This window comes from Parasteatoda tepidariorum, chromosome 11 (assembly GCF_982258835.1).
Source record: "Parasteatoda tepidariorum strain Cologne lab strain chromosome 11, Ptep-v5.0, whole genome shotgun sequence".
Lineage (NCBI taxonomy): Eukaryota > Metazoa > Arthropoda > Arachnida > Araneae > Theridiidae > Parasteatoda > Parasteatoda tepidariorum.
Window position 1 is genome coordinate 32778220 of NC_141765.1, and position 27789 is coordinate 32806008.

The window sequence follows — 27789 nt, forward strand, 5'->3', positions numbered from 1 at the left end:
TTTCTAGCTCTATGGGAACTTCAAAAATTTTGTTGATATTTACCGAAGCGCTTTGGTTATGATTTTGGCAAAATTAATATGTTTAGATTGTGACATGGAAATATGGTTTTATAATATGTGATAAAAGTTGGTAAAAATTGCATTTATTGCGTAATGCCAACATTTCATATTGTCATCGAATATATATATATATATATATATATATATATATATATATATATATATATATATATATATATATATATATGAAAAAATGATTTTAGTCAGAATAAACGAAACTAAAATTGCGATGCATGCGACATGTTGGAAAGTCAATTGAAACCTAATATGTAGTTTAGCACTAAAAACGTATATCCACACCCAGCATATCCTATCAAGATTCTGCAGATGGAAGATTTGATTTCAGTTTACAAATAAATTAACAACTAAAAACCAGAAAATATTTTACATCGAATCATTGACTTGCTTTTAATACTTCTTAGATTCAACATTAAAAGTCTTATGTCTGAATTTGGAAGCGGCTTATTGACAAACTACTTAAAAAGACTATTTACGTGAGATAATAGAAACTGAAGTGTAATTCCCACATGTGCAACTTGGAGGAAAAGTCGATCAAAATATTCAATCCGTATTAACGCGAAAAGCGTGTATTTAAACCCAATTCAATCTGTAAAAAAAATGAAGACTTAATTTCATTTTTAAAATAAAATAATAACTACGATATGAAATATTTTTCACATCCTTAGTATCAAACATAATTTGCAACATTAGCAACAGCAAACGTGCTTACAATGATTTTGATTCAAAAGTGAGAAATCTAATGTATACATTTGGCTAAGTCTATAACTGACAACTCTATAAAAAGGCTTTACGCAATATAAAAGAAATCGAAATGTATCTGAATGGATCAGTGTTTGACCACAATGACTTCGGAATAGCAATTCGCTTAGAAATGGGAGCAGAATCAGGTACTTGACTTTGAGAAATGAGACTTCCTAAGGTAATAAAATCTTTCTTTAGCACGCTTTTATGATCCTGTCGAGCAATAACTACACGGCGAATGTTATAATCATGAACAAATAAATACGTGAATGATATTGAGAGGTAAGAAAAAAGATCCTTGGACGGCTCGCAGTTAAAGCTCTCGAAAAGGTAAAAAAGGCCGCTGAACTGCAGACACTTGTGTTTCAGTTTAAAATTAAATTAGTGAGTACGGTACAGTTGGAATTCTTCTGCCAATAATGATGTGGAATAAGATACAGTGATAGAGTTATAAGATCCATAATGTTAGGTTGTGAACGCTACGCATGAAGTATCTGCAGGTATATTTAGACTTCGTGTATCAAGTTGTTATAGTCTAGATTGATGATGGCAATCGTAGAAGGGTTTTCCAAGTTGGCTGAATTTTCAGCTTTAAAGCGATTTAATTTTAACTATTTTCCGAATACTTTGAAACCAGCAAGATTTAAACTATCATCTTTAAGTCTGTTCATTTAAAAAAAATATATTAACCACACTGAGAGAAAAAGTATAGTCAAAACAACCAAAAAATATTGAGAAATTTACCATGCTTCAGGCTCTATGGAAACACAAAAAAGCTCGATAATTTTTACCGAAGCACTTTTTTAATGATTTTGGTAAAATTAACAATAAAATGTGATTTTATAATAAGTGATAAAACTTGGTAAAAATTGGTAGTTTTAGCATGATATTTTAGAGAGAGACATAAAAACTATTTATTTAAATTAATTTTCTTTTCAGTTTCGTATTTTTTACTAAATGTGTAGAAATAAGAAATATAATTTTGAGAACCGAAATTTCCAGTAAACCGTTACCATATGGATGGAAAAATTACTGAATGAATAGTTGAAATATCGAGCATTTTGAATTATTTAAACCAGAATTATGTTGTTTTTTTTTTCTTCTCTTACCTGAAATGGTATTATCATACAGTACAGTAATTTTATTAGAATTGTTTCCTCTGTGCACATGGCCTCAAGTTATTTTCGTTATATTGGCTAGCTGTAGATAACTTTCAAAAACAGATTCAACATTTTATGATTTTTTCTGATTCTGTTTGACTTTAAATCATGATCTTTGAATTATTTCTTTAAACTTAAATATATAATTCTATTTACTTCAAGCATTTAACGATTTATTCAGTTGTTCCGATTCGTTTAATTTTCTGAAACTTTTAACTATTGACTTCAAATGCTATTCATCAAATTAATGAATATTTTTTCAACTTGAATCAATTCAATTCTAGCATTTTTAATTAAAATTTTTCAAACTCTTTGAAAGTTCCACCGGCATTTAATTAAACTTTTTTGAAGTGTTAAATAAATAATTATAAAGTATTTTCTAGTTGTTAATTATTAGTAACCATACAGTTGAAGTGATATTAATTTGGCTTATTCTTGAAAATTTTAAATCTATGGTTAAAATGATTTTTGTTAATTCCGCTCTATATTTTTGAAATTTTAGTATTAAATAATTTCCATTACGTTTGGTTGAGTTTAAGTTATACGTTGACAGCTAAAAGCTCAATCTTTTTTTTATTTTATTTTTCTCTCCTCCTTAGTAATTTTGTTTACTGTTAAATTAGTCAATCTATTTTTATTTTACATTTCATCGGTAAGTTGTTTTTTTTTATTTCTTTTTTCAATCTAAACTCATTAACAATTACGTTATTATTAAAATTTTTTTTGAGGCACTGATGCATTATAAAGTGTAATTTTTATTTTAGGATAATTATTCTTTATTTCTAAGTGCTTCTTTCGTAAAGAATTGCATCCAAATTTTTATTCTATTTTTAATTCCATTATGTGTCGAATTTTATATTTGTACATAATATATCAAACAGTTAGGAAACATGGTTAACTTTGCAAGAAAAAAAGAAAAAAATTATTAATATGTAGCTTTATGGCTATTTAATTATGATTTCGTCTCTATTAATTATATTATTTTTTAAAACTTTTTTTTAAAATTTTTATTTATTATTATAATTATTTTTACAATTCATTCCAAATTGCAGTGCATGCTTCCCCATCAGTAAATGTGCACATACAAACATCCCTGTTAATGATTATTTTATCAAAATCTTTCAACATAATTTACTTAATCAGCTTCTTAATTATTATTTACTTAATTAGCTTCTATAAAAAGAATGATGAGTTATAGAATTTCGAAATTATTATCAGTTTAAAAAAACGCAAACAATAATCGTTCTCCAATCATAAGAATAATTTAAATGTCATATTATTAAATTCATAATTTTTTCATTCTCTTTTGTGAGCAAAAATCCTTCATTACAAAGTGTTATTTGTTCTTAAAATTTCTTAAAGTTTGGCGAGAGTTTCATTTTTTTTTGGCGATTATTCATTACAACCATAGCAATGATGCTTCTTTCGGACATCCAAACCCCTTGATGGACTGGTGATAGCATCACAAGCTGTTTTCTGATGAAGTTCTTAGATGGAAAAGCAATTCAAACACCTTCCCATGTCCTCAGGTGATATAAAAAGCTTAATCACTTACTTTCGAAAAGAGATTAGTTCGAAAAGAGATTATGGGTTTATATCATTCTTCAAGAATATCAAGTTTCTTCTTCGTATTTTTTACATAGTTCAGGAATACAGTCCAAAAGAACATTCATGATAATGAACTTGGATAATAAAAACAACTCAATTAAACAAAAATGGATTTTTTTTATAGGAAAGATTACTTTCAGACAAAATCATGAAACAAAAATGAACCTGTATCATTAGCTGAAATAAAACAAAACAAATTCAGGGGAAATACAAAATTATAACTTATTACAAAGCTCAACCGAAAAGTATTCATCAATGTTCAATTTAGGTTTTTGCTTTATTTCAAATGTCTAATAGTAATAAGAACTTGACCAATTTAAAAATTAATTTCCTTTTTTTAAAATTTTATAAATGAATCTCTCAGCAGAGGTTCTGGGTCAGCCTTGAAGCTATATATATACGTAGCTTCAAGGCTGACCAAAATCAATATATATATATATATATATATATATATATATGAATTACACTTTACTAGTCAAGAAGAAGCTCCTATCATATTGGCATGTTGTAGATTGATTGATTTCCGGCATCTGTGGAAATACGTCTCTATGTTATAACTTATGTTTGCTTGTTGTAAGTTGTTGAGGTATCCATATTTGCTGGTCGTAAGAGTATTGAATTATTTTCAGTCCAGTTTATCATACCTTTACTAAAGATTCATACTCTAACAAACAATAAGATTTCAGTCGAATAGTTGCACAGTTCTGTTTCATTTCGATAACTGCTGCTTTGGGGGTAAGACTGGGAACACCCTTGATGTGTTTCTATGCTTGGCCAACGAAAGCTATAGTGCAGCAAAGGAAAAAGACAACTACATACGAAAGCTGAACAAAGGTTTTACGGGACAAAATTTAATGTGGGCTCCTTCTTCAAAGCACAAAAATTCTTATTTTAATATTTTGAAGGACCCTTTATTCAAAATAGTAGTTCTTATACGGAGTTAAAGTAATTTTCATAAAACAAAAAATTGCACTTTATTTATTGTAAGTAGAATTGCCTGGCCCTCAGCAGTTTCGGGTCCAAGGCTATCATTGTCCATCTCTCTCCCCTCCTTGAGTACGCAAGTAGGATTAAGGCGTTCACACTCGTACACGATGGTCACTGTTTAAATTGAATTTACATTCGGCTGCAGTCACCACATCAAGCAGTGGCAACAGTGAGTAGGTATTAGCCTTGCCTACGCTATACAGCAGCACACTGCTTCTACAATTGGAGTGATGGTATGAGGCGCCATTGCGTACGACGCATGATTTCGCCTAATATCAATCCACAGTGATATGATATCGCAGCGGTATGTTTGTGACAACCTTCAGCCACATTGTTGTCACTCACGGCAGAGCTCCCAGAAGCCATTTTTCAACACGAGAATGCTCGGACACATACAGCAACAGTGTCACAGGAACGTCTTTACCACGTCACCACCTTTTCCTGGCCAGCTCGATCCCCCAGATTTATCACTGAACGAGCACATCTAGGAACACTCGGGATTAAAGTAGGACAGCCGTTAAGTTTAGCTGATTTAGCGGTGCTTTTACTGCAAGTATGGAAAGAGGTACAGCAGGACATTATATGGGACTTTCTTCGACTTTATCCCATCCTGGATTCGGGCTAGAACTGGTTTAAGAGGGTACTTAAACCTCCATTCATCTGAATTTATGCTGCAATGAATGATAATTTTGGTTTGATTTTTTAAACCACTTACTTTTATCAACTTTGTACTTAAGAGCATAAAATTCCGTTTCGTTCTGACAACTCTTTCTCGGTACTCTAATGTTCATGGTAATTAGTGTATCTCTCTCTTTCTCAATATATATATATATATATATATATATATATATATATATATATATATATATATATATATATATATATATATATATATATACTTTCTTAAGTAAAACTTAATATTCATTTATTTTTGCTGCTTTGTGCTTGCGTCTTTTTTAAACTCATTGCCCGTGTACCTGAATATGACCGCAAATGATCTAGATTGAATTCCGATAAAAGATTTAATATTAAAGTAATTTTGCTCATGAAAGTAGCATACAATATCAAAGCAAGTATGTAATTGGTGCACTGCATCAAATAATTATAAAGCAAATTTCCAAACACATAAAAGGATTTTTCTCTGTGTTAAACTATAAACCTCGCAGATGCATCAAAAATAGAAGGAATTTTTTAAATTTTTTTTATTTTTAGAACAAGTAAGAGAAACAAATAATTATGAATTCATTCAAGGAAATTCTTTTCCATGCATGCTTTATTTTTATGTTATATTTTTTAATTCAATAGCGAATAAAAAATTAATTGCTTAACTTATGTGTTAAAAACTTGAGAAGAATAATTATAAGTCAGTTTAATTTGAATTTCCGTGCATCGACTTATTTTACAGCCAAATGTTTTATTAAATGTTAATTAAATTTTATTTTTCTACATCTATACAAAGCTGAAAATTTAGGGAAAATGTTTCTTTATTTTCGTTGCCGATACTAAACTATTAAATTTTCGACGACCCTCTTAAAAGAAAACAAACTAAAGAAGAAGAAAAAAAGTGTAGGGGATGAAAAGGGGTTGGCAAAAGTAAAATAAAGCAAAACGCTTTCTAGACAATAAAGAAAGAAAAGCTGCCAATTTCAAGTGAAAAGAGGTCTAGCGGCTTAGTCTTTCCAAACATTGCATTTGCCAAGACCCTATGACATGAACTTACGAAATCCCAACAAATGTAAATAAAAAATAGCCCTTTTGTTGCTCCAATTTTCATCTAGAAACCATCACTACTAATGGATTCGAATTCTTATTTCTTTCTAACGCCTCCCACCCCCTTCCCAAAGTTCTAAAAAAGGTGCGAGATAGAATTGCCCTCCCCACTAAAGTACTCAACAATATATTCTACATTGTTACTTAGAGACTAAAGAATGAAAAGGACATTGCATCAAGTTGAAACTTGTTAAAACTCTCTATCCGTCAACAACTCGAACAGGAGGAAAGAAATGATGGACGTAGCTTGATCCGCCCACCATTCTGGAATCCAAGATAAAGAAACTTTTATTTCAAAAATATACTATACTTCAATGGAAACAACATGTAAATAGCGTCGAAATATTTACATTCTAGAAAAATACTTATCGAATTATTCAACTCATTTATTTAATCGAGTTTGGAAATGTCATGTAACCCATTCAAAACGTATTTGCAGTTTGTTACTTTTAAAGAAATTTATTTTAATCACAATGCGTTTCTGTATTTATAATAGAGTGTAAATGTTTTCGGCAGGTATAATATTATTTTAATTTGATTCGAATAAAAAATAAAAGGAATTTTTCTTCAGAAAACAGCTTCAATTTTTAAGCACAGTACAGTTTTTATCTGCACATTTTAAAGGATTTATGCATCTTTCCTAAGTTATGTGTATAAATAGTGTATAATAAGAAATATTATGTGTATAATTAGAAATATTCTAGCTGGAGACTTTTACACGCCACTGAATTGGAGAAATAGAAAGAAAAAAATCAAAGTATGCATTATTGAACTTCCATTACAACATCAGGGTAAAGCAAAGTTATATTATAAGTAGTTTTAGGAAAAGCCACTGTCAATAGAAGAAGAAGAAACAGAAGAAAAAAAATCGAAGCATGCTTTATTGAACTTACATTACAACATTAGGGTAAAGCAAAGCCATATTATGCCTAGTTTTAGGAAAAGCGAATAAGTTTAAATTAACGTGAAAATGATTTAATACAATAATTTATAAGTTTGAAGGGAGTTGTAATGATGGAAATACAACTTGAACTTCCTTTAGAAATTGACAAGAAATAATGCACTTCCTTAAGAAATAATACACCTTCATCAGTAGTGCAAAACGGCAGATATCACAAAGCAGGGATGATACAAATTGTCTCGTTGCACCCATTTCTCAGAAAAACTGTAAATTAAAACTATAGAAACTGATAGTTAAAATAGCTAAAATGTTACAAATTAAAAAAAAAAGTGAGTAATTTATTGACCTAGATATCAGGGAAAGCTTGCATATTAAATAAAAATTTTATTTTATATGCTTTTGCTTTTTTTAACTCTAAGTTAGTTATTATCACTAATTGGCTTAACATAATGTTTTGGAACACTTCTGTTTTACTATATTCAATCATTTTGTCCGAACTATGAAAATGCACGCCTATTTTAAATAAATATACAATTATGATTTTAATATTGTTTTTACTTAATTATAGTACTTCCTACAACTCGGGCTAAAAGAGAGATTTAGTACTCTTATGCAAGCTGATCTAAACTAATACTGAATTTCTGAGTTACAAACTCCTCATACTGTACTTGCTCAATCATTTCAGAACATACGTACATATGCGTGCTTAAATCTCTCTAATGACCATGAAGTAGGATACAAAACGATATAGCACTTACAGGTATAAATAAATCACTTGAGAGTAAAACTGTGAAATATTCAAATTTGATTTCTTTTAATTACAAATATTTCTGTACATTAAGATGTGAATGGTTTTGTTCCGATATCGTATGAGCACTTACATTCCACCATCGTGTGTTTCTTCACGAGATTGTACGAAACTCATGTACACTATCTTGCTAACACGTTTACAGTGAAACTCATTCAGTTGACCACTTGTGGGATAACAATTTGATGGCCCACTTTGACAAGTGATCAATTTACTAAATGGTTTTTTAATTGATTTTGCCAGTTTGATGCCTGATACTTAAGATTAACTTAATCAGGTAATCAATATATACAGAGTTAGTCAACTTTCTTCATACGAGTATTCCGTTATTGTGGGTGCAGATTTGTTCTGTTACCATACAAACACATTTATTCAGTTATCATTTTGCAAACAATGTAGTAAAAAAACAATGCTCAGATTAAATTTTTATTAAATTTTGTTAAGTTTAAGTGAGTGATTTTTCTTTTAATTAAAATCAAAAATGAATAATCAGCAAAATGGCTAAACAGCATACTAATCATCGGGAGAATACTGTTTGCTCTAAGAGAGTTTGGGACAGAATTGATTTTCAAAGTGCTGAAAAAGGAGAAATAAATGTGGTAAAACTTGGATCATTTTACCATAATACCTTTGAGAATTGTATAAGAACCATTTATTCGGTTAAATTGACTTTTCAGTTTTGTATTTTTGCCAAATGCGTGGTAATACGAATCACAATTTTGAAAAACAGAATTTCCGGTAAACCTTAAAATACGAACGGAAAAATTACCAAATGAACGGTTTAAATACCGTATATATAGGTTTTATTTCCAGAGTTATTATTATTATTTTACCAGAAATATCCTTACCATACAAGTACAGTAATTTTACCAAATCAATGTGTTGATTTCTCCGTGTGGAAGATATCAATCATTCTCATCTGGTAGATATCAATCGTTTAGATATCGTTGAGGAAGATATCAGTGATCAAGTATAAGAACGTGAAGCTTAGTAGATTTCGAAATTGCAGCAGACATCTTGCAACAGCTGTAGCAAATTTATCTGTCTTTTATTTAACGTGTAATAAGAATTTCAAAAGTCAATCGAGTCAAACTCTTTCTCTTCCCTATGTACACTGTAAAAAAGGGTTTCTCAAAATTTAGCTAAAATCTGTCAAAATAGCTCCGAAACAAATATAGTCGAATTTGAAAAACCCATGTATTCAAAACTGAACAGCATATACTCATTTTTGAGTATAGTGACATGCTCAAAACACCACATACTCCTCAGCACGTAGTCTCTAAAATGACACATCATATACGTATTTTGAGTAATTTATTGTTTAAACGAGAGTGGGCATAGTCTCAAAAATGAGTATGTGCTATTTTGAGTATGTCACTATACTTAATGATGAGCACATGGGGTTTTCAAATTCGACTAGATTTGTTTCGGATATATTTTAGCACATTTTCGCTGAATTTTAAGAATCCCTTTTTTACAGAGTACTGTTAAGATAATAGGTCTCTATCAGTCGTTTTAGTAAATAGTGACCTTTTTCTAACTTACAACAATTGATTTTCTTAAACCACTGTGTATCAATTGCATTTAAGTTTCAAGTAGTGATGATATCAATAGCAATTTAAAAGATTATGCTATCACTGCATCAGGAAAGATAAAATAGTTTTACTACTAATTTGGGTGGACTAAAAGATTGATTGATCTCTTTCAAGAAAGATGACGCCCTTTTTGAGACAAAACATTCTTAAGTAACTGACGTTCTTTATAGGAAAACTTAAAGGCCGATCGATAAAATGCTCATAACGAAAGATTTTACGAAAGAAAAATATTATTAAAAGTAGCGAAAAGGGAACTTATCCGCCCCTTTCACTTTTTTACACAATTCATTTCATTTATTTTTTTTTTAATATGTTCGAGAAAGCGTTCAGAGGAGTGAAAAATTAAAAGGGATGGTTAAAAAAAAAAGAAACGAGAATTTCGAATGAGACGACGAAAAAAAGATTTTTTTTTTTTTTTAACATCTTCAACTCAAATAGCGACATATTTTATTTACGAATTATTCAGAAGTTTTTGTTCCGCCTAATAACCTTTAACAAAAGAATCTCGATTCTTTCTTTTTAGTTCACTTTTTTTAAAAAAAATTGGAGGGGGGGGAGGATTTGTGATTAATCATAGGGGATGAGGTTCGAAAAGGGTTTCGGTTCTTTCACAAATCGAGCACATTGCAAGGCGTTGACGGACGAAACGAAATATACATTTTTTTAGTGTTTTCCGCACGGAATTCCCCCATTAGTTCACTCCCTGTTCCCCCTTAGTACATTTCCACGCCATTATCAATTATTAGGTAGACATTACGTGCATTCGCTTTTTTTAGCACTCTTTTTCGACCATCATGTATTTCAATAATTCAATTAAAAGAAATGTTTTAAGAATATCGCCCGTATATTTGAAACGTGATTTGGCCTCAATACATGAAAAAGCTAATTCTTGAAGGTTTTTTGAAAAACTGATTTCCTCCAAGCATTTTTTTTTTGCAGAATTTAGAAATTTCTGTTGTAGGTACCGAAAAAACGCATGTTTTTAAAATAAACACATGTTTATTTATAATGATTTCAAGAGAATTAATTTTATTATTAACTTTTTATAATTGTCTTATAGACAACCGACATCTCTCAGTTTCCGAAAATAAGCTGGTCTTTGTATAGGTTTTAATATGCACTAATAATGCAAATATTGTTTCTTTTAGACAGTATTTAGATGCAATATATATATATATATATATATATATATATATATATATCAAGTAATCGATAAAAATAATCGGTTTTTAATAGATACACTATCATAACTAGAGATGTTTAAGAAGTATCGATACTATATATACTTCATTTTGCCTGGCATCAGCACCTTCTTATTTAAAACTGGAATAATAATTTTTCATCTTAGTATAATATATTTAATTATATAAAATAGATCTTAATGAGTTTATTCATTATTTCAAGCAGTTAATAATTATATTATTATTACAATCATAATACAGTGATCCATATTTCATTTATAATATTATTATAGGCATACGTTATTATTAGGTAATTATTATAGGTGATAACATTATTAATATTATAATAGGTAGTTAAGAACAACGGTTTCAAAGGTGGAGGAAGGGTAGCTAACTTTATAATGGTAAATAATGTCATAGCGACCCATGGCATTCATGGAAATGTCATGGTACGCCTCTAGGGCCTTTTTTATTGTGAACCAGCTGCTCGTGCGCATTTGAACCGGTACTTTTATTTATCTAAATTATCGCAATTTTATTTGTGCTCCATGAATTATTGTCAAAAATAGTATTAAAATATTTTCAGAAATGACTATTTTATTCAAATTTACTGATTTTTTTTAACTGAATTGGTGAGTTCTGCAAATTAGTCGCCAAATCAATAAACTGAGATGAAACTGCCAAATCTGGGTCAGCTTAATTGCAATTTTCGACGAAAATTAGAAAACATACAATTTACATTGCAACCCATTGACTGTTTAGTATACTTAACATGGCTTTTCGAAGCTCTATTTTCATCGAAAATAAAAAGAGCCACTGTTTAAATGCCTTACACTTAAAGAAAAACAATGATTTTTATCAATGATGACATTTTAAAAGCTAATAAATTTTTTTTAAAAAAATTGGCAATTTGGAGACAAGTTTTCGCAAAATTATCAAAATCACTGCCATATTCTTAGTTTTTACAGATTTTTAAGAGCCAAGATAATGTAGCATTAGAGTAAGTTTTTAAATATTAAAGAATTAAACCCCAAACTCTTTTCATTTGCACAAAACTGTGATTTTTCTCCATATTGCCGTTTGCGCCATTTTCGAAAAACAATCTTAATGAAGTTTTAAAATCGTCATCTTGACTATGAATTATTTACGTTCAAAGTTCTTGCACAAATAGATGCGAGTTATTTACTTTTCTTCTAATTTTTCATTGTAAATAAAATACATCAGTGAGACATTAATAGTGTCTTAGTTGTTTCTAATAATATTTCAATTTATGTTAAACCAATATTGTTATCCATAGTAACAATGTATTTTTACTTTGCTTTGAACGTGTAACATACTGACTGGAAGTTCCTTTTAATAAGCAAGTGTGAGTTGTTATGAATGAAGTGATGTCCTAATCGGGAAAATTTAATCTAATACTAATATTTTGCAGCTTTTTTCAATTTGTACGACAAAATGCCATTTTATCTGACTAAGTGAAATATACCAGAAGATAATCAAAACTATGATGAGATAATAATCTAATTTATTCTTTCTAGATGAACATTGTATGGTGCAAAAAAATGGAAAATTCTGTATAATTTCCATTTTTTTACGTTTGTTCCCGTATTAATTTTGTTTTTTTCACACACTAGGACTCAATCTTAATAATTCATGGGGGTGATCTCAAATATACTATTTAATTAGTGTAGAAAATATTTTAAGTTATGTAATCAGACACAAAAATATACTTTCTTTGAATTAACATGCTTTTTTTCTCACGAATTTGGATTTTTGACTTTCACAAAATATGGGGAATAGCAACATTTTAGAAAATATGAGACTTTTTCCAGTGATTTAAGAGATTTGTGCATGCATTTCAGTCCACCAGTTTTTAGTTAGTTGAGCATGCATTCAAGTTTAACTCCATACAAAAAAAAATTTTTAGTAATTATTTCTTAAATTTTATTATTTTATTCAGAAATTGCCAAAAGAAATTTTAAATTGTAAGGCGTATAGATTTTTTTATACTCATCAGAATTATGAAGAACTATTTTTTGCACGGAATTTTCTTTTAATAAAGAAATCATATAATTTAGGGAAATTGTTTTAGTTATTATTTTTTTTAACCAGACATGGTAATTTTACCAGAAATTTTTCTCTCCTTGTGTTACCGATAATGAATCTATTGATTGAAAAAAAATAAATGCTTCAAAGGAAAATTGTTGTTGTTATTAGGTTATTTGACATGGGTGACCAAATAAAATTTAAAAAGATGACGCGACATTGTATTTTTGTAGATAAATGCTAGAAAACATGTCAAGATATTTGATTTCAATGGGTGATGCTGCAGTTTTAAATGTTAGCAACTCATAGGTATATAGATATATAAAGACATTGTGGCATAAAATATGAAGTTAAAATGATTGAGTACTTAGTGTTGAAAGATTGACTACATGCTCTTGCTCATCTTTGCGATTTTCCTTAAATTGATACATATTTTTTCCTTATTTACTGGAGTTGTAATCTTCGCTTGTTTGTACTATTGTATATTTTTTTATATGATATTGTATATTTTTTTATATGATAATGTATATTTTTTTATATGATTTTTTATATGATATGATTTTTATATGATAATTATATGGAATTTTTAAATTTTTTTTAAATACTTCGAAGAGTTTATTTCCATGTACCATTAGTTAAAATAATTTTTTACGCTTAAATAACCAATTTAAAAAAAATTCAACAACAATATCTTCAGTATGGATAAACACAAAAAAATTGGCAAGTATTTATTTTGAAACTACAACATAAATGTAAAGTCTCCTTGTCTTCAAGGAGAATTTAAAATTTCGATACTATTTTTTGAAAATTTATAAATCTTTTATAGAAAATGTAATATTTGCTTTTTTTTTTGAAAAAAAAAAGAGTTTTCATGTTAAAATCTTAATTTTAAATTTTTTTTCAAGACAGTACATCCAATTGAACATTTTTCAGTTGCATAAAAGTTAGTTGTACAATTTAGAAATTAACAAAAATCATCCTTATATTTCTCTTTTTTTTTCAATTTGACAAATAAAAGTTTTTGCCAATTAATTTTTTTTTTTTTTGATTATATTTCTTTCATTTAGATAGAGATTTGCTTCCAAGTTAGTTAGATGAGTAAAAATGCTATTTACTTATAAATTATAACTACATAATATGTTGAAAGTTTAGGAGTCCAAATCAAAACACCTCTTGAAACTCTCAACATTATATATATAAAAAAATGAATAAATAAATATCACTCAAAGTATGCTAATTTTTAAAATGTTTGCAACAGGGATCTTTTGTTCAAGTTTTGGTGGACTTTTGACAACATAAAGTGAATATCATTTTTAGCTAACTTATTCTATTAACTAGTAAATATTTTCTAGTTACATATTTTCTTTCCAAGTTTTGATGATAACATTTAGAAGTAAAAATTGAATAGCTTTTTAAATTAACTTACAAATATTTTCTACTTGATCGAATATTCATGGAAAATATTTGACAACATAAACTGAATATAATTTTTAGCTAACTTGTTCTATTAAGTCGCAAATATTTTCTATATACATTTACTTGATTATTATAATTTTATTTTTTGCTCGAATTTCGATGATGTTTTAGATTGTTGGAAAACCTTACCTCTTTCTTAATTAAAAAAAATTAATAACAATGATAGTGATAAATTTATAAAAGCTAAACATTTTATCTACTTTCACGGAGAAAAACAAAATCACCGTACTTTATGGTAATGACATTTCTTGCAAAAAGAAGCCATAGATCTGATTAATAAAGCCAAAATATACGGTATTTAAACCGTTTATTTCATACTTTTCATATGGTAACAGTTTTTCCGCAAATTGTGGTTTTCAAAATCATTATTCTTTTTAACACACAGTTAGTAAAATATACAAAACTGAAAAGTAAGTTAAACCGAATCTATGGATTGTATGTTGAGCTCTAAGGAATCATGACAAAATTACCAAACTTTACCTGATTTGCCAAATTTTATCAGATATTATAAAACCTTATTTGATCGTTAATTTTACCAAAATCATTACAAAAGTACTTCGGTAAAAATTAATGAGCTTTTCCCATGGAGTCAGAAACATGGTAAATTTTACTATATTCTGGTAGTTTTGACCATACTTTTTTCTTCCTCAGTATAGTATGTCCCATCAATAAAAATAAAAGTCTCCTTTCAATCATATTAATGTGTTATCAAATTGAGTTATACGAATTCCGGATTGTGTTATACCAACCAAATACGAAAGTAAATATTTTTCGCGTGGTTTTTTTTCCCTCTGAATCTGACATGTGGTATAAGGGGATGCTCTTTTGATGCCCCATTAGTAGTTGATGTGATGTAGGAGGATAGGGGGGGGGGGGAATGCATCCCGATCAAAGGGGGATGGAAGGCGGAACTCAGCAGGCATGCTACGTCAACACTGCGGGAACCTTGCTGTGAGGGTTAAAGTTCGCGCCCCATGATTTTACAAGTCATTTAGAGTGGTTAGAAACCACAGAAGATAGGTTATCGCCCGAAACGTTTTTGTACCTCACAACTGTTGCAACGTCTATGAATTTGATAAAAATGTCATCTTCAATTTGCATTGCCTGAGCAGTAAATAAAAAGATTTATTAATGCTATTATATACATTTTTTAAAAATCTATTTTGGTGATATTTTGTTTTGATGCTTGTATTGTGTTGGCTTAAGAATTGTATCTTAATATCTGGAAGTAATTAAATATACTTATTTCTGTTCTTAACAATGTAAATATAAAGATATCATTTGCTATGTAATACATAGATAATTAAAACAAAATAAACCGGAAATGCATATTATGAATTCCATGAAAAAGGCAGAAACCGCCATCATCGGAGCTTTGGTTACTGTCTTTTGCAAAAGCAGTTTCTACATTTCAATGAAACAATGAATGACAGTTCTATGCTCTGACTTCTCTTTGCTCATAAAATTTAACCAAGAAGACAGAAATCTGAATTGAAGAACAAGAAATAACGAAATTCTCCCCGAAGTGATAAAAAAAAAAACTTATACAATGCAGATATTATTATTATTACTTTTTCCATTTAGCTTTACTTTACTCCAAATACCCTATCAACACTAAAAGTTTCTGGATGAAAACTTAGAAGGGGATTAACTTTTCACTTCCATTTTGAGCCAAAGGTCAACTTATAGTTTCATTTCATCTCTTTTTTATGCTTGTGGAGGTTTAACTCAGTAAATAACTAATAAAAATCGATAACACTTCAATAATAAATCTTGCACTGAAGTTCCAGTAAATTAGGAATAAACAATGCTATGGAAATTTATGACCGCTTAGGCTGTGGCAATTGCATATGTTGCTAGTACTGTGGGGGCATTTAATCATTTGATTAAACTAATTAATTGAGTATTAATAAAACTTTTTACTCAGAAGCCTTTGATAGCGGACATGGGCTAACCATTTTTGGAAAGTGTCAATATCTAGGATTTTCATGGTCGTAAATTTTAAGAATATACCAGGAATACACAGATGGAGAGAAAAAAATAACCATCGAGTAAACTGCGAAGGATAATTAGCTTTGAATGAATTTTGTGTGAGAGGAATTACTCGTAATCAAGTCAACGAAGTAAAATATTAGTTTAAAATACTAACAATTGCTTAACTATTAGTAGCATTATTAGCTAGATATACTATTTTATATTTTATTTTATGACCGTCGTTGAACAGCTGACCCAATTTTGGGTTAACGACTACTAATGTTCAACTCCGTAGCCTTGTAATTTTGGACCCAATCCAGAAGACAAGGGAACTCCTGGATCAAGTATTGGGAGAAATTTGCCTTCGTGGAGGAATTTTCGATGGAACTAACCCGCATTTGCGTTACATGGGGAGGAAGACCACGAGAACCTCCCACGGTTAGCCTGGCGGCAAAGGGATTCTAACCCATGATCCGTCTACCACTGAGGATATTTCACGTCAGCACTGTGGTCAGTGCAAGCCGGATCTGGAATTCGTATCGACCAGCTATAGCCGGGATCGAACCCCGGTTCTCATTGGAAGGCGAATGCTCTATCCCCTGAGACATCGCTGCTCTAGATATACTATTAGCATTATTAGCTAGATTATCATTATTAGCTAGATATATTTATAGTTACTACAGCGCCTTCACGTGCACATAAATAAAGTTCAACGCTATACAGTTTGAATAGCATTGTCTATCTTTAATTCGAAGACAAGTCAGTATAGTTTGAAAAAAGAACACCTGCAGTGAGACAAAAAGCAACTCGAGTTCGAAGTAAAAACGAAATTCAGACAGATTCAGTTGTGGAGGTATACAAGTATAAATTCAAGGATATATAAACTGATTACTCAGTAAGCACGTTGCAACATAGCTTTAGGGATCTTAAATTATTAATATATTCGATATTACCAATACCGCGGTGGGTTGCCAAATTTCAATCATCCTAATTTTGGATTTCATATGTTCCGTAACAAAAACGGGATACAGGAAAACAGATTCAAATTGCTTTCAACCAATCAATTTGAAAGAAAGTGCCCACAGTGATCTACTATTTTGTTGCTAATATGGCAAAAATAACGTTTTAACTTATCTATTCAAAGGCTTGAGAAATCTGTAAGCAAAAAGACGAATATCTCACAAAAGTATGGGGATGGATTAAGTCATACGAATATGAGCATCTTCGTTACATATTGAAGAAGTAACTGTTCATTTATTATTTATTACTTATCATCAACATAGCAAGGAGTTCCATAATACCCATAGGTTTCTTAATTTTTTGAATCCCTTAATATATATATATTTTTAATTGTAAAATATGCACTAATAAATACTAACATAATAAACACAGCCACTAAACAATATGTTACTCTTAAAAAGCATATCTAACTTTTCTAGTTTTATAGTTTCAGTTTTTGTGTATTCCAGCGCTTACTAGTTCATATAGAATTAATTAATGATACCAATATTTGCCTTAATTGTTGAATTTACAGTATTAACAAAATGAGTAAAATTTACTAACTAGTAATATTTTTAATCGACAGAATCATCTAAGAAATTATTAATTTAAGAAATCTTGTTTTATGTTGCAACATTAAATCTCGTTTTCCATTGCTACATTCTTCTAATTACTGGCTCTAACGCAGTTTTTTACTTTGTGTCCGAAACTAGATTCAAAATTTTTAGTTTTTATTTTAAATTCAAAATTTAAAAGCCGTAATTTATATATATTGTGGCTAACACCATAACTATGGTCCCAATTTATGAGAAAAAGAATATTTTCGTTATAAAGACCGGAGACAATTCATTTTGAAATTGAAATAAAGAAAATGGCTTTATTTTATTTATAATTTTTTTTTTCAAAAAAAAAAAAAAAAAAAAATATTACGTGAGAATTTGAGTGACTTAGTCTTCTTAGTCTATGCTCAAATAACCATTTACGTAGATGCTTACCGCAGCCCTAACACAATTTTTTATTAGAAATCTAAGAGCATAGTTAAATATTTTAGTTTTTTTTTTTTTGAAATTCAAAATTTAAAAACTGTAATTAAAATATAACGTGTCTAATATTTTAAATATGGCGTCAATTAATGAAAAATAATAATTTTCGTTATAAAACAGGAGTTAATTCTTCTTTGAAATTGTAATAAAGAAAATGGCTTTATTTTATTTTATTTTTTATTTCTTTAAAATATCAGACGTGAAAATTTGAATGACTTAATCTTCTTAGTCTGTCTTCAAATAATCATTCCTGTAGATGCTTATTGTGGTTGTTGTTAGATATATGTCTGCGACAGAGTTACGCAAATCCTTTTACGAAAGCATCAAGATAAGATCTAAAGGACAATCAGTCAAGCATCACAAAGATGGTATAAAAGATATTAAGAAGTAGAGGGTGGAGATAAGATATTTTGAACTCCGATCACGATTTTGAAAAATCACACAAAGAAGAAAAATTAATGATATCTAATCTATTCAAAGAAAATGAATAAAATAGAAATGTAGTACGTTTGTAGTTTGAGTAAAAGTACCAAATGTATAAAAAAAAGAAAGTAATTTTATTTTTTTAAAAAAAAATTGGGTTTTTTTGAATAAGAAGACATTAGTCAAAGGCATTCAAAGTATGACTTCAGTTGCTTTAATATGTTATAAAAATAAAATATATTCCCTTTTACCACTGCATGAAAAATTATAGATGATTAACAAGAAAATTACAATAAAATTAAAGGTCATTTTTTGTATAGAAAAAGTGATGTACCTTGACTAACTCAAACATTTGCATCCCTTAATGGTGAATTTGCGCATGTATCCACTGAGAAAAAAACTCTGGTAAAGTTACTGTTCTAGTATGGTAGTGATATTCCTGGTTAAAAAGCCATAATTCTGGTAATAAGACCAAAATATATGGTATTTAAACTATTCGTTTGGTAATTTTTTGTTTGTTTGTACATTAACAGTTTACTGGAAATTCTGGTATGCAAAATTTTGCTCTTATTATCCCATATTTAGTAAAAATACAAAACTGAAAAGTAAATTTAACCGAATACATAGTTTTTATACCCTGCTCTATTGTATCATTATAAAACTACCAGATTATACCACATTAACCAAATAAAATTTGATTAACGAAATTTTATTGTTGATTTTACTAAAATCATTACCAAAATGCATCGGTAAAAATTACCGAGCTTGTTGGTGCTCCCATAGAGCCAAAAACACAGTCAACATTATTAAATTCTAATAGTTTTGACCATACTTTTTTCTCAGTGTAGTATATGTAATTTGGAATTGCAACAACTGGTACAACTGCTGTGTGGTATTAGGTTCCTCTCGTTAATGTGCCAGAGAACTTTCTTTTTAGCTTTCTAGTTGTTCGAATCCCGAGCGGGTTCAAATCCCAAGGTAACTCTGGATGCGTAACAATAAATTAAAATAAAAAGTAGTTTAGATACATCTGCAGACTCGAGTGTTTAATGAAAAGAACACTCTTCGTTTCAGAGAGTTTGGTGGAGGGACAATATCCATCAACAACGGAAGCCCTAATTATGTGTAGTTGTTTCGCTTGCAATAAGTATGAGGATCTTTCATCACCAATCTGTATTTCTATTTCCCTAACCGCTCTGAGGCCTGGTTGTAGTGAGTTCGAATCCCGCTATAACACAAATGAGTATCCTTGCTGTTATTCTCAAACTTGTGCTATCTGTTAAATCATTATTTTCGCTTAAAAGGAAACCCACCTATGCAACAAGTGATATATGCACAAGTGAATAAATTAATAAATCCCACAACCTTCATAAAATACGTATAAAACAGACACCATAGCTCGGTCTATCCAAGTTTAATGTCTTTAAAATACTAGAAAGTATCATTTTGGCCCATTTTCCTTCTGCTGTAATTGAGAAATATATCAGGAAAATAAATAATTAACCGTTATCTAGCTATGTGCTATTTAAATAAACCGCAACTTTATATAAACAATGGAAATCTAAGCAGATAAGGTCTATTACTATTCTATTTGGAAAATGCATAAACATCACGGGGGTTAAAATTATCAAACAAATTGTATAATGAATGATAGTTCTGAAAACTTTATGGTAGTTTTTTTTCTTCATATTTTAGAACATGGTATGAAAACCATTTATTCGGCGAAATTTGCTTTTCAGTTTTTTTAAAAAAAATGTTAATGGTAATAAGAATTATAATTCTAAAAACCAGAAACTATTACCATAACGTATAGAGAAATTTTGAAATGAATACTGTAAATTTTGGTTTAATTATCAGAATTATCGTTTTTTGCACCAGAAATGTTTTCACCACGCAAGTATAATAATTTTGCCAGCATTTTTTTTCCGTATATTACATAAAAACTGTCATACATGTAGATTATGCAGAAGATTTTCCAAATAAATACCGCAAATTTCAGTTTAATTAACAGAATTATCTTTTTTTAAATTTTTGACACTCAAGTATATTTGGTAATTTTGACACCATTTTGTTTCTCCGTTTTGTTTTGTTTTATTTGTTGCAAAGAATTGAACAAATTTGATTTGAAGGGACATGGGACGTGAAGTCAAATTCTAGGTTGGTGGTTTTTCTTTTTTTAATAAAACACGTAAATAAAATTTTTTTGCAAAATAAAATACGAGTTAAGATACATTACAAATTAAGGAAACTATCTTATTTGGTAATTAATCAAGATTACATACCAATAATAAGTCAAATTTTTGATGAACACTCGTTTCCGCAGACCAGTGTTTCCCAAAGTGTGGTACGCGTACCCCCAGGGGTACGGGAACAGTTTAGAGGGGGTACGCGTTCTTATGCGAATATCTTACAACAAAAGAACATTTCAAAAAATATTTATTTAAAAACAAAGCTCTCCATGAAAATTTACAATTAAGTATTTTTCTATTGGCTATTTTTTGCTGAGTTAACAGTTAATAATTAGTTTTGTCAAAAGCCAGTTGTAATTTTTAACTTTTGTGCAATTTTTTTTATAGTAAAAAATACATTCATTTTTTTATTAGGGTACACAGCGTCACGAAAAATTTAGAAAGGGTACACAAAAGTCATAAGTTTGGGAAACGCTGCCGTAGACCATTCTTTAACATTACGAAAATTTCCCCGATTTCTTTAATTAAAATAACTCATAGTGATTCTTGAATTTATTAATCATGATTTATGATTCCAATATGCCATGTAAAATATTCAATAATTTTGTTACACACATTTATAATATCTTACCTACACGTATAAAAAAACAAATACAAAAACATGCATTTGGGGTTGAGTTGAGTAAATTTTACATCACCCAAATTACAAATATACATTAATTTATGAATTTTGAAATTCTCTCTAATGTTTCAAAAACAATTTAAATAATATTGTGTTACGCTTAATTATATCTAAAACGCATTAATAATGAAACAAAATTAAAATTTTATTAATTTGTTAAAATATCATATTTTCGATTTAATCTGAAATTTTTTTTATCGCTAGCTGAATGTATCTTTACACTTATCCATCATTAAGTGGTAGACTGATCATGGGTAAGAATCTCCTTACCGTCGGATTAACCGTAGGAGTTTTCTATGGTTTTCCTCTTCATGTAACACAAATGCGGGATAATTCCAACAAAAAATATTCCACGAAGGTTTGTTTGCCCCAATGCTGAAGCGCTGAAGGTTAGTTTGCCCCAATTCTTCTGGATTGGATTCAAAATTACAAGGCTAGGGAGTTAAAAATTAATAGTCGTAAACTCAGAATAGGATCGGCTGTTCAACACCGGTCATAAAATTAAAAAAAAAATGGATATACTAACGTAAAAATATGCATTGGTGTTTGAGTGATGTAATTATTTCACCACCAATATAATCTATAATATATCTTAACAGTACTTTCAATAATATTGTGTTACTCTTATACGATATCTAAAATGCATTAATAATGAAATAAACATGAAATTTTAATTTATTTGTGTTTGAATTGTGCATATATCGTATCTCCGATATAAAGTTAACATTGTTTTATTGTTTGACGAAATACCTCCTTGCACAGGGGCATCTCTAAAAGTTTGCGAGCATGAAAAGAATAAGTAAGCAAAGAAAACGGGGGCCCTACCCCCTGCTCTACTGTTTCATTAATGACACCCATGGCGTCTTCTTGTTTTTAGGACGTCTACAAATTGAGAATAATGACTTTAACGGGGGGGGGGGAACGATAATAAATAAATAAGCTCCATATGACTGGGGGGAAAATTCGAAACCCTTCTTGCGGCAATGGACGGAAGTTCGTTTTTGTAAAAAGGTTAAGACAAAACGATCAGTCGGTGCTTTTGTTTTTCATTTTCTCTGTTTGTTATAATTTTATGCTATATTTTTTTTTTATTTAGGGTCGGAAATTTTTTCCTGCCTCTGGCTGAAAGTTTCCCTAAGATTCGAGGTTCCTAATTACAGCTGAAGATATCCAAGAATTGAAGGAAAAAACTGTTATTTTGTTCTTAAGTAGTTCAACCGACTGAGTGGTGATCGATAGGATAATGTAGGATTTCAGCCAACCGAATGCGTATAGTAGCTCGATAAAGAAAATAAATATCAAGTATCTAAATTACATGTTATTTCTTGGAGTTATTTTACTTAAGGTTCCATTCTCGTTGTGGAATTCAAAAAGAGAAAATTATTTTCGTTATTTATTTTTCCAGTGGTGTAAGAACAGAACGCGGAAAAATAAAATTCATTTTTTGGTCTATTACACAACTAGAAATTTTGGAAGGATTTGAACCATAATATCGTTCACGAAATGCAACCTTAATTTAGCACCAAGTTAAAGCAAATTATCGTAATTTCGATTAAGCTTAACAATATGGACCTGAAGAGAAATATGGTTTAAGCTAGCACCTTTTTAAAGTTGCACAAACTTACACAGTACTTTGGCAAATCACCGTGTAACTTAAACCACGTAAACATACTTACACAAAACGCAAACTTACAAAAAATTAATATTAATATACAGCTTTTGGTCTCCTGCACAACTAGAAATTTTTGAAAGTTAGAACACATAATATTGTTCACGAAAAGAAACCTTAATATAGTACCAAGTTGAAGCAAATTATCGCGCAAATTAATTTTGATTGAACTCGACTATAAGGGTTTTGAAATAAAATATAGTTCAATGTAGCACCTTATTAAAGTTGCACAAATTTACATGGTATTGTGGTTTAAGATACTGATATTTTGGTTCGATGTTAAATTCAATTTTCTGATAGTGTTTAATTAAAACTGTCTAAGCATATTTTGTGGCATTTTTTAAGTTTTACGAAAATTTTAGAACTTAAAGCCATTCTTTTTTTTAATCGGTAAGAGCAATAAATAAGCAAATTCAGCAAAAATACTTGCAAAATCGGAGCAGTATGCTGAAAACTTTAAATATTTTCGTTTGGGAGAGAAAGAGTTATATTTTTAATAATAATAACAGCAATAAAATTTACGATTATAGGAGTAATTTGTCCCCTATATCTCGCCAAATGAGTCACCCATGGTCTTGCCAAATGATATATTTTCCGTTATCAGGAGAAAATGAGCGATGATTTATATTTCAAATGAAATATTAAGAAATGACATTATTTTAGAAAATTAATATTATATCAATATAATATTAATATTATATCAATATAACATTAGTATTATATAAATATAAGATTAATACGTATTTTAAAGATATTATTATTATTATTTATTATTACTATTATTATAACAATAGTATCAAAAATAAAATTACGATTTGAAAAAAAAAATGAGTGGTTAAACTCATAATCGGTTTCACACTCTCATACGATATATTTTCCATTTAGGGGAGAAAAAATGGTGAGTCATCTTTTTTATAGTAAAAATAATAACAATTATACTAAAACAGTTCAGATTTTAAAAATGAGTTGCTTGATCAAATAGTATCTATCTTATATAATACAGATTTCGATATAAATTGTAGGGTAAGTCTGGGTTAGATGGTTATAGAGAAGAGATGGCCAGTTTAAATATTCCCAAATATTTTTTTAATATATTGCCGCTGATACAGTTTTACAGGATGCAGTTTGACTTGTGAATCAATTTGGACAAAGTATTGCTTTTCGTGAAGTCAAAAAATATGTATTTTTATGTATATTTTATTTAGGTGTCAAATATTTTTCGTGAATTAAGTATTCTGTTGTTTTTCAATGAGTTGGTTCTGTTTTTCCCCCCAACTAGGTGAACCTTCAAAACACATATATAGCCAATCTTTGTTCCTGAGAAAACAGCAGAGGAATATAATAGTGGAATTACGTTATAAATTCGGTGGCCATCTCATCATTAACTTCAGGAGAGATGGCCATATAAAATCGAGGAGAGATGGTCACTTTTTCAAAATACATATTGACTTATCAAGGATCGTTGGGTCCTTAAAAACTTTAGACATAGATTGAAAAAGTAGGAAAGTAAAACGTATTTTAGTCTTTATCTTTATAAAACGTATTTTAGCCTTATTAATATCTCCAAATAAATAAATCTAGTAACGAAATTTTAAGTTCGTTAATGATTTTCGCTTGATTTCGTTTCATTTCGTAATCTTAAAATGAAAACTAATAAGAAGAAATATTTAGATTTCTTTTTACATTATTCAAACCATTTTTTAAAATTTTTGAAAACCGTTAAAACCCGACACATTACATTCCAATTCCACAGACCTAAATATTGTCCGATAGAATCCTATAACCTACTCGACCGAACCTTACATATTATGCGATTCCACACATTCAGAATTTGAATTTGATGAATATTAGTGTGTTAGCTGTGAAGAAGAATATAATACAACTAAAAATGATGACTGGGTGAGATTTGTAGGGTGCATGTAGTTGCTCCTTGAAACATGTAATAAACTTCGAAAACCTTTGCCAAAAATGTAGAAAAGGTTTTTCGAAAGTGATTAAGTCTGTACATTTGATTTTGTTTCTTAATTTTTTTTTACTTATTTCCTAAGATAAAATTCATTCCTGACAGCTTATTGTAAGTTTTTCATGGTTAACTATATGGAATGTGTTATTTTAAATATTTTAATTGCACCTTTACTGTATTAGATAACCATCTCACCTCGACATTAAGGAGAGATAGCCACGTAAGTTCAACTTCAAACAATTTTTTGTTTCATATTTTGCTCTCAATGTTTCATTATTTCTTTGCCCAAAATATGTTGAGTACTTGTATAGGAATTTAAAATACGAATAAACATTTCTTGCAACTCTATTCTTCATATTTTTATTTTGATTTGAAAATAATATGGCCGACGATCCCAGATTTACTCTATTAACAAAATTATTAACTAGCATCATTAGGCCCGTCGATAAATAAGACATGCATTTTTAGAAATAACTACACTACTGGCCATTAAAATTGCTTCACCAGGAAGGAATGAAAATAACAGAATGATATTTATTGGGCACATACATTATAGTTGGAAGAACAAGTGATTAAATTTTCAAGATATTTGGATGTATTATAGATCCTGAGGAATCAGTACTAAGAGCAGCGTCCCTTGGCAGCAATAACAGCAGTTATTCTTAATCTCCTGGGCATCGAGTCGAACAGAGATTGGATAGCATGGGCGGGTACAGCGTTCCATGCAGCTTCAACATTATTCCACAATTCATCGACCTTAGTGACTGGCGACTGGTGGCATGCCTGTCGTACGACAGCCATTGACAAGACGTTTTCAATTGGTGAGAGATAAGGAGAACGTGCAGGCCAGGGCAACAGTCGAACATGTTCTGTGTCAAGAAAGGTCAGGACAGTGCGGAAAACATGCAGTCGTGCATTGCCTGCTGAAACGTAGCGTTATGGAGGCCTCGAAGATAAGGTAGAGCCAATGGTACTAACACATCAGAAGTGTAACGGCTACTGTTCAAAGCACCGGCAATGCAAGCAAAAGGAGATCGAGACGTGAATCCAATGGCGCCTCATACCATTACTCCAGGTGATGGGCCAGTATGACGATGTCGAATGCAAGCTGCCAATGGGCGTTCCCCACAATGTCGCCAAACACGGATGTGGCCATCATGATGCTGTATACAGAACCTGGATTCGTCTGTAAAGACTGCGTTCAGGTTCGTCGTTGATCACACCATAGGAGGAGCTCCTGCCTGTGATGCAGCGTCAAGGGTAGCCAAAGCCATGGTCGCCGTGCTGATAGTTCATGCTGCTGAAAACGTCGTCTAACTGTTCGTGCAGACACTTGTTGTCCTGCAAATGACCCCATTTCTTGATTCAGGGTTCGTGACACTGCTGTACGATCCCTTAAGGCCATGTGGATAACATGTCTGTCTTCTCGGCTGTTAGTGATGGGGGCCGCTGAGATCCTACACGGTGTTCCATACGACCGTCATGAACCAATCGATTCCATATTCTGCTTACATGCATGGGATTTTTACCTACGCGAACAGCATTATTTCTGTATGATGAACCGCAATCCCGGTAGGCCACAATACGATCTCGATCAAACTCAGACACGTGCTGGTAGGCATTTTTCCTTCGTACACGAGGAATAACAAAAACTTTTTTACCCAAGAACAACGCTCAAATTCAATTTCTGTATGAGAAACTTACTGTCAAATCTCTTATTTCATGCACATTGTAGGTGTCGCTACCTTCGCCTGCTTTGCAAATGCACTATTAAGCTAATCACTTATATACCACAACATGCTTTATCCGTCCTGCAAATTTCAGGTTCCTGGCGTGTCGCCTTCCTGGAGTAGCAATTTTTTTAATAGCCAGTAGTGTAGTTCAATGTGTTATGTTTCATTCCCTATCCTTAAATTTTGTCTTAAATCTTAAAAGGAAAGTATTCACGAATTCCTTTTTTAACTAAAAGAAACATTTTTCTTTCGTAAGAACGAAATTATTTTGAAATTGCTTTTAGTTATTTGAATTACTTGCCAGATATAATTGCTGATTTATTTTCTTTACTACTTGTAATTTCAATTAGAATATTAATACGGAAAAGTCATTGTATCTATAAGAAGTGCTCAAGTATTTTAAAGTTCTAATTATGCAAAAACAAGAAACGATTTTATATGTGTAGAAACTAATAATAATGTGTAAAGTTGTGAAAAGAAGATCAACAGTTGTCTAGCCCTGTCTACCGGTTGATGTTCCGTGCATACTACGGAAGGTCAGTTGTCCTTTTAGTGTCCAGTTGCGTGGTTCGACAGTTCCACCTTAGCGTTTACCTAGATAAAGATTTCCTGACACTAATTATGATGCGACACTCTGCAGAGCTAGAATTAACGTCACGCAGAACACGCAGAGATATTTCTAAGGAAAGTGCACATTTCAATGCTTATTTTCTTATGATTATGGTCATCATGTTACTTTGTAAAAGTGTTATGAATGGAA